Below are 9,774 nucleotides of genomic sequence, written 5' to 3'. Positions count from 1 at the left end.
GAGTAGATTATACTTGAAATATCCTGATGATAGAGGGTAAGCACATGGGAGTTTCACTAGGGATATCAAAAACACGACTTAGTATCTCACTTCCACTATTACTCAAGACTTCATTAAGATTAATTAATTAATTAAGATTAGCTTAATAATCTTGTACCTGAATCATGCAGTTAAACCCTCCACCTCTCCTTAGCTGTCCACACACACAACATGTGGCTGATTCATTTATTCAACAATTTATTGAGCACCTAGTCAATGCCAAGAGCCTCTCTAGGTACTTAGGAATCAAGATCAAATAAGATATGGTTTCTGCCCTTAGGATGTTTAAAGTTAGTTAACAAGAGACATAATGAGTTAATAGTTTCAAACAAGAAGTACTTACCCTAGAGTAACAGTTGGTTCAGGGTATAGAGAAGCATACAGACGAAAGTAGTCAAGCAGCCTATTGGAGGTATGTTTACAGACAGAGCAACTTCAGATTACTATTAATGAATCAATCGGATAATATTTTGTCAGGTTGTTGCTAGCCTCTTAACTCACTCCCGCATGCCCCAATAATAGAGGCAGAATTGTATTAAAAAGCAAGCCCTGTGACACCATGAAAGCCCCCTTTTGCCTCTAGTAAATAAACAAAGACAAATTTTTATCAAACACAAGGCTTTGTCTGACAGCAATGGATGTATTTGCTAGAAGACAATGTACATGCATAAATGTCAAATACTGTTTTCAAAGTGCATTGAAAAGCAGCGCTGCAGGCATGCCCGTGACCAAAGCGTCTGGCCACTCCTGACAACGGCCTGGAATGTGAAATTGGAGGCTGATAATGAACAAAAGGACACGTCAACTAGGAAGTTAGTGTATGGAAACACTTTAGTGCACAAACAAAGCATTAAAATACAATTCGGCTCTACAAATACCAGGGGGACGATAAGTCCACTGAGGTCATGAGTCAGCTTTTCAGGCAGCTGGAACGATTAGATGCCGATTGCTATCAGCCAAATCACCATCCTTTAATGCTTCTGATTCCTGCCTTGTGCCCTCTTGCCACATGCAAGTCACAAACATTAGAAGGCATTATGGCATTTGCTTGCTCATGGGTTATTTCACCCTGCCTCTAAGAGAAAGGGATTGTTATGTGCTGAGTACAGCAAATGTCCTCCTTTAGGCATGGACTGTGAAGTGATGGGGGGCTTGGCCTGTCCTAGACACACTGGGCCAAGCAGGCACTCTCCCCAAAGGTGGTTCAAGAAGCCACAGGAAACTGGCCCCTCAGCCCCTAATGGTGCAGGTAGAAAGGCTGTGGTTCCTAACGCGAGGAATGCAAGCTAGCGCAAGAGCATAAAAACAAGTTGGGGCAAAAAGGCCAGCACAGTAACCGGGCAGGTGGTGAGCAACAGTATTTGGCAAAACCTCTGCTAGTCTGATGGAGGAATAGAGGACAGAGAAATTTATACCAACAGAGTTACACCTCTAGTATGCAGGGTTCACGGACCCAAACACGTGGCATTCTTGTTCTAGAGAAATACTGGACGGTTTGGTTGGTCAACTAACAGAAAAGCATAACCAAGCAGAATTCCAGGAAAAAATGTGTAGATGTGAGTGATTGGGCGGCAGTGGGACCAGCACAGAACTAGATCGCTAAAAGCCTCAAGCCCTGGAAAGAATGTGGAGACCCTCCCTCCCATGATGCCATACATTTGTTAAGAAAAAGATAAGAGCACCTACTATCACGATTTCTTGTTCAACAATGAACCGAAGAGTCTAGACGGTGCAGAAAGGTAAGAAAAAGAAGTAGAATGTATCAGAATTGGAAAGGAAGAAAGAAAACTCTCAATATTCACAGATGACATAATTTTTATGTATAAAATCCAAAATAAGCTACAAATAAAAGTTTCTTGAATTAAAAATGGTTTCACAAGGTTGCCACTTGCAAAGTCAGCATACAAAAATCAATTGTATTTCTACAGACCAGCAACAAAAAGAAAATAAAATTATTTTTAATTATTAAATTAATTTTAATTAAAATTATTTAAAAGATATTATCTTTTAAAAAATATATATGTCATCATAAAACACAGTATTTCTCTAGTATCAAAAGATAAATTTTAAAACCTGGTAATAACAGATAAGTAATAATTCTACCAGAAAACTGTAAGATATTACTCAGAGAAATTAAAAAACAACAAAATTAACCAAAGAATGCTAAGCTCATGGATTAGAAATGCTAAAATTGTAAACATGTCAGTGCTCCCTAAATCAACCCAGAGATTCATAACAATCTTAACTAAAAAGCTTTTAAAAATATTTGGGTTTTAGTAAATTTTAAAAGTTCTCATCACAAGAAAAAATGTATAACTATATATTGTGACAAATGTTACCTAGAATTATTATGGGGATCATTTTACAATATATATAAATATCAAATAATTATGTTTTTGCTTGAAACTAATATAATGTTATATGTCAATTATATCTCAATTTAAGCTTTTAAATTAGAAATGCTTGGGTTTTTAAAGAATATTTGGAACCTGACCATCTGTTCTAAAGTGTATATAGGAGGGTGGGACGGAGGTTCTGGAGGGAGGGGATATATGTATACATATAGCTGATTCACTTCATTGTACAGCAGAAACTAACACAACATTGTAAACTCCAATAAACATTTATACTCCGATAAAAAATAAATAAAATGTATATGGACATGCAAAGGCCAAGAATAGCCTTGATACTTTGAATAAGAAGAAAATGAAAATACTTGCTCAGCCAGAATTAGGATAGTGCAACAGCAGTGCAAAAACAGAAAAACTGAAAAATATGAAGCAAAATAGAGAGTTCAGAAACCAACTCACATCCTATGGCAAAGGGAGCGCTAGTGAGCAGTATAAAAAGCCACCCTTTACAATGACTGGTTCTAGAAAATTGAATGTCTATGTGGAAAGAAATCAAGTCTTATACTATACACATAAATCAATTTCAGATAGATTCTGGAAATGGAGAAGTAGCTCTCAGAAGACCAACTCTCCCTTAGATAATAACCATAAGCTTCGGACAAAATATTAAAAAAAAAACCAAAAAAACACCTCTCTAAGTGCCTGCAGAAAAGTCAAAAGCAAACAGAAACGCAAGGGAACACACGTGGAAAAAGGGTAGAGTACTAGATGAATTTTCCATTTTTACAGTTTTTTGCGTATAAAGTATCTCACATATATACAGCCGTAGACATGAACAAGAACGTCTATAGCAGCCAGTGTGTGTGTGTGCTCAGTCACTCATTTACGTCGAACTCTTTGCCACCCCATTGTCTGTAGCCTACCGTGCTGCTCTGTCCATGGCATTTTCCAGGCAAGAATACTGGAGTAGGTTGCCATTTCATCCTCCAGGGGATCTTCCCAACCCAGGGACTGAACCCATGTCTCCTGCTTGGCAAGTAGATTCTTTACCACTGAGCCACCTTGGAAACCCATACCAGCAAGTGCACATCGTTAGAAACTGGAAACAACCCACATGCTCATTAACAGGAGAGTATAAGCAAATACACTGTGGTTTATATGCACAATTAAATATTAGACAGCATATGAATCAACTCAGTGACATGCACTAACATTGAATCCAAACATAATTAAAAGAAAAAAGTTCATCAGTAAAGATTACATAGAAAAGTTTTAACTTATAATAACATTTAAAGTTAAAATATAAAGAAAAACATACTTAAAAAGGATACACATAGATGTAGTGTAGAGTTTCCTGGGGAGAAGATTTGGTTTTGTACAGATATGAAAGTGAAAGTCACTCCATCCTGTCCAACTCTTTACGACCCCATGGACTATACAGTCCATGGAATTCTCCAGGCCAGAATACTGGAGTGGGTAGCTATTCCCTTCTCCAGGGGATCTTCCCAACCCAGAAATCGAACCGGGGTCTCCTGCATTGCAGGCAGATTCTTTACCAGTTGAGCTACCAGGGAAGCCCTTGTATAGGTATACCAGCAGATTTTGTTTTGGATGGTGGATTCATAGGCATTTATTACATGATGAAAGAAGGAAAGAGAGAGAGGGAGAAAGAAAGGAAGGAAGGAAGAAAAGAGGGAAGAAGGAAGAAGAAAAGAAAGAAAGAAAAGAAAGTCACTGATGGAGCAATTATGAGAGTGTATCAAGCTACTGGGAATTGTGATTGAACCAATTTCATGTACTTGGATTTCATAAAAGAAAGAGAGGGATGAAGGAGGGGTGGAAAGAGGGAAGGAGAGAGAGTGGTTTGGACAAGTAGGGTTGGGGAAATATACAGACTGAGATTAGATACCATTGCTAAAGGTTTCCCTTTTAGCAGTCCTTGGCTATCAGAGAAAGGGTAGAGACTGGGTTCTGTTTGGCACTGGCAATCAGTCAGGGTTTGCAGTGGGAAGCTGGGGGAGTGAGGGATATCGAGTTGCAGCTGAGACCAAGCCCGTGCTGACAACCACAGCAGCTAGCAGGGGAGCTGACTGCTGGGCGCCAGGACTGGGCCTTGGGGCAGCATGTTGCTGTAGGCCTGGAACACCTTACTGGAGGGATTCCCTTTGCCACTCCCTCTCAGAGGAAGCATGGCACTGAGTGAGTCACAAGGAGGCTTGAGGAAGTAAGTGGGATTGAGAATCTGAGTCAGGAAGCAGCTGAGTCTTCAACTCAGAGTGGTGCTGGTGAAGAGCATGGGCTTAGTTCACACCCCACTTCTTCCGCTTGCGTTTGTGTGACTTTGGGTGAGTTACTCATCCGTCAGCTCTAAGGCTCTGTTTCCCAACTGCAAATTGAGATAACTCTTACCTCATAGAGCTTTCCTAAAAATTAAATAAGATAGTGTATGCAAAAGGGATGGTATCTCAAGAACTCAATAAATGATAGTTAAAATCAAACAGCTCAAAAAGCAGACCCATCCTCAGATAGGAAACTGAGCCTACGAGGGAGTAACACACAGGTCAAGGAGATCTGGAAGCTGAAAAGGACAGCCAGACAGATGGACTTTGTAAAATCGGAAACATGGCTTATCCAACACCCTGCTGCAAGACTTAGGCAGTATTCCTCTCTTTCTCAAAATCAACCAGGGCACACGCGGTGGTGAAATTTACAAGTAAGCCTACCACACAAGAATCCAGTATCCTCATTTGAAAACTATGAGATGGAAGGATTCTTCATTATATGATATGCTGACTGTTCAACCCTCCTCATTCATTTCTGGTTTTGTTCAATGTTAGCTCTCTCCCACTTAAAAAAAAGCACTTATCCTAGAGAAAAGTCAGTTGCTTTCACAGTATTCTCAGGAACTGAAATCGTACTTTGTGAAGTTGTCTGTCTTGGATTATTTGTATTGGGTTTTTTCCCTTAGGTGTTTTATTTGGGGCGGTGGGGGGGGCAATGGGTTTTAAAATTTTGCATTTCTTGCTCTGTCATCTAGGTAAACTTCGTTTAGAAAATGACAGCCTGAGTTGAGTACTGCTAAGGAGGAATGAAGAAAGGCATTCTCATAATTGATTTGTATAGTCCCAGTATGGCAGGAGCAGTGAGAATAAAGGGACAGAAATCTCAAAAGAATGAAAATTTAGCAGTAGCCAGTCAAAGGTCGCTCTTGCAGCCATTCACTCTAACCATGACTACCTGACTTAATTCCTCATCTCTCGGGTTTTATGTGGACCACGTGTTTGGGGTTTTCTTCCCCCCTTATGGGGGTAGGTCGGGGTGGGGATGATAGGAAAACAACCAGGGAACTAAAGGAGTAGGATTAGAGAACTATAACAAAAGCCTGAGACTGGCTTTTGTCACTTTGCTCATTTCCTCCTTAACAGGACAAACAGGCTGTATTACTTTTCTATGCAGGTTGAAAGCTTATGAATTCTTTCCTTGCACTTGCTTAAGACCAGAAGCCCGAAGTTCCCTTAACTCCAGTCATCTGTTCCCAGTGCTCCAAGCATCATGACTTGGCCTATGCATTCGAAGGCATCACCTTTCCCACCCTGTCACTTCCACCTGGGCACTCTCAGGACCCTGCCAGTTTGCTTTGCTGTGGTTTCACCTCCATGGTTCTAGAACAATGTAACGATGAGCCATCTGGGTGAAAATACAGTGAGAGAATGGAGATGGAATCGATGAAGGGAGGAAAATGATTTAGTTCACTCTGAGCCCCTGTCTTCTGTTGGGATCCAAATATCCTCCCTCCCTTCTATAGAAGAGAAAGAGAAAGAAGAAGAAAGCCAGTCACTTTGGCATTGCCAAGGTATTTAAAAAAAAAAATTCCCCAACAATCTCATTGCTGCCTCCTAGTGAAAGTTTTAGAATTGAAAAAAGACCATTCACAGGGAGGACCTGAGGGAAAAAGAAGAAAGTGACTTTGCACCGACTTTTCTCCAAACTTTGTCTGAGCAAGTGTCTGCCTCTCAGCTGCAGATTAGTTATATTTGTGGTCATGGGTATTCATTGGCCACAAGGCAAATACAGAGCCTGTATAGGCTCCATGGATGGAGGTATACAGTCCTTTGGGTGCTTGCCATCCACTTGGCAATATAAAGCCCATAGAACTTCTAATTCTCTTTCAATGTATTCTTCCTTCACTGTTCACTCACACAGACGACTCTCTCTTCTATATCTTGGTATTTTTTCACTTTTAGGTCACAATGTACGAGAACAGTGGTAAAGAATCTGCCTGCCAATGCAGGAGACCTGGGTTCGATCCCTGGGTCGGGAAAGTCCCCTGGAGAAAGAAATGGCAACTCACTCCAGTATTCTTGCCTGGGGAATCCCATGGACAGAGGAGCCTGGCGGGCTACAGTCCATGGAGTTGCAAAGAGTCAGACACCACTGAGCATACACGCAGGCAGAGAAATGTAGAAGAACAAACATATAAGGTTCCATGAGTTCAAACAGAAGCTCTGTGGACATTAAAACTAAATAGTCATTTCAGTACATAAGAAAGGGAATGGCAAGAAAACTTATGGGGAAAAGCTTAACCAGACTCAGTCAAGAGGCATGAAGGCCCGTGAATAGCAGCCGTGATTTGCTGCTGTCGCCCATGAGGGTTCATCCTGTGGGCCTCTCCCTGGATGAAAAGGCTCTAGGCCAAGAATACTGATCTTCTAAAAACCAAAACTGAAAACCAAACCTCTCCTTGTGTGAAACTGTTTTAGGTGAATAGCAAACAAGCACACAAATAACCATTAACTTTTCAGGTATGGAAACATCTTTTTTTTTTTTCCCCACAGTTCAACATTTATGAACTTAAGAACTTTCAAATCTGGTTCATTTAATATCACTAAACAGGCAATACCACACAATTCATAAAACCATATCCTAGGAAGCTTATACATTTTATTTTTATAAGATATTTCACATACAGGCATACATTTCAATCATATATGCAAACATTTCATGGTAATAATTTATTGCAATTGATTTCTAAACTTAAATTTGAAAATACACAATAATTTAACTCACCAATATAAAAATGTTTCTCAGTCCTTATCCTTTTGTATATATCAAAATAATTTTCAAGATTAGACTCAACTTTATTCACAATAATTTTAGTAACAGTTTTCACATCTTGCACCCCTGTACATATATATGTCTTTTGTATGACAGCGTATATTTTGTCTCAAACTTATTATATAAGTTAGTAGGTTAAAAGCTCTGGGATGATAGTTTCATAGTTTATCATCACAAAACAGTATATTTAATACTCTAGTCTATGTAATTACTCCTGCTAGGGTTTTAACAGTTGCTCCACCCAGAGTCTGTGAACAACAGAGTGTCTTTATAGAGCCTGTAAAGGAATATGGTTCTAAAGAAATCAGCCCAATTGTTTTAGCAATACAAGGGCTGATGCAAAGTAAACATGTGTGTGGTATCTTAAGAGAGTCACTCCCATACATTTCACTGCTGATTTGCATTTCTGTATGTCATCACAGCAACTAAAAAAAAAAAAAGCAACAATCACTATTCTTTTATTAAAATGAGCAATAAAACAAGCCTAACTTTTAAATAAAACTGATGGCTTAAAAATGTTTTTATTTAAGTTCAATCAGTTCTTTATACCTGCATATGTGTTTGTGTTCGAACTGGACATGAATTGCAGGGAAAACTTAAAAGAGTTAACTGATTGTAGAACTTCCTACTTGTACACACCACATGGCTAGGTCAAATCCACACTGCCAAAGATGCAAGCAAGTTCCCCCTGAAGGGCAGGCCAACTTGTGAATGAAATTTCCAGACTGATCATGTTAGAAGATGTGCTGCAAGCATACCAAGAAGTGAGGAAAATCTGCAAACAAAATCATGCTTTTTGATCTTTGCATTATGTGAAATATAAAGAAAAAAATTGCTCCTACTAAAGGAAATTGTGCTTAACAGCATAAAAATATTCCAGTAGAGTGACTAGTACGTTTCACTTTTGTCTTTCAGAGAAACGTTTTATTCTTCTTATTGATTTTGAACACCTTCATCCTATCTATGCGTGAGATACTGTGAGGCTAACTGTACCATAAACCGATCAGCATATGGATGACTGGCGACTAGAAGAAAAACAAACCCCCAGAATTTTAAAAGATCTGAAGAGTCGGCCAAGGATGCCAGTTCTCAGCCTGGGCTAGTTCCTTTTCCAAAGGGTTGCCAGGCGCACGCTCAGCCCCTCCTCAGTTATCTTTCACTCCACTACCTCCGACTGAGTGCATCACCAGTGCAAGAAAATTCGCGAAGCATCTGCGGCAAGTAACATCTGGACCTCCAAGGAAGCACTTTCTTGCTAGGAAAAGTCTCCAGCATTTTCTGAGCTGCGTCCCCTCTTCCTCCGAAGCGCGTGAGGCTCTCCTCCATGTGCGCGCCTCCTTGCTCCGGGCAGAGGATCCCAGAATCGCGACCACCGCTGCTCCTGCCGGCCGGGGCCGCCGGGGCGACCCCAGGGGTGGCGGAAGCCAAACAGTGCGCAAACTCGGCGGCGCGCTCCAGACTCTCCGCTCGCCTAAACCTGTTCTCAAGTGAAAAGGGGGTGGGAGGAGGAGTACGGGGGTGGGGTGGGTTGAGGAGGGGGAGAGGCGGCGGGGATCCTGTTTAATTCGCGGTCCTGAGGGTGTGGGAGCGGGAGGAGGCTCGGCTGGTCCCTCCTCCCTCCCCAAGTGCTGGGCTCCACCTCCTCCGCGTGTCCCCAGATATACACACACTCAGCGGCGGCCGGCCATGCACACCCAGCGCCGGCTTCGGGCACGTGTACACGCAGGTAGCGACACTCACCTGAGCCCGTGCACAGGGCTCCTGTCGCCTCGGGAGCGGCGGGCTGGCGGCCTGGGCCGGAAAGGGGCCCACGGTGCTGCAAGAGAGGGGCAATTGGGAGCAGCCCCAGCGCGGACCTGCGGACTGAGGTGATGGCGCGCCTTCTTTAAACCCTACCCACCCATCCGCCACCCCCCCGCCCCTTGCACCTCCGCCCGCTCTGCACCGGCCGAGGAAGCCCGCCCAGAGGGGCTCCGGGTGCGGAGCACAGGCGGGCGCACGCTCCGAGGCCAGCGCGCCGAGAGGGGCGCGGCGGCGCCGGCGCAGGAAACTTGGGCGAAGTTAGTTGCAAGTCCCGGGCGGAGGCCCAGAGGACCGAGGAGGGGGACGCGGCCGGTGCCTGGCCCGCGGCGCCGCGCGGAGGCTGGCCCGCGCTCCGCGCCCGGCGCGCTCCGGGTGCCCGAGTCGGCCGGCGCGCCAGGAGGGGCTTGGAGAGAGCCGAGCCGGCATGGCCCGAGGGACAGCGAGACGCGCCGCCCCGGCGAGCCGG

Source organism: Giraffa tippelskirchi, chromosome 12 (genome assembly GCF_054371585.1).
Source record: "Giraffa tippelskirchi isolate mGirTip1 chromosome 12, T2T-mGirTip1v1.2.pri, whole genome shotgun sequence".
Lineage (NCBI taxonomy): Eukaryota > Metazoa > Chordata > Mammalia > Artiodactyla > Giraffidae > Giraffa > Giraffa tippelskirchi.
Note: the sequence above shows the minus strand (reverse complement) of the source record.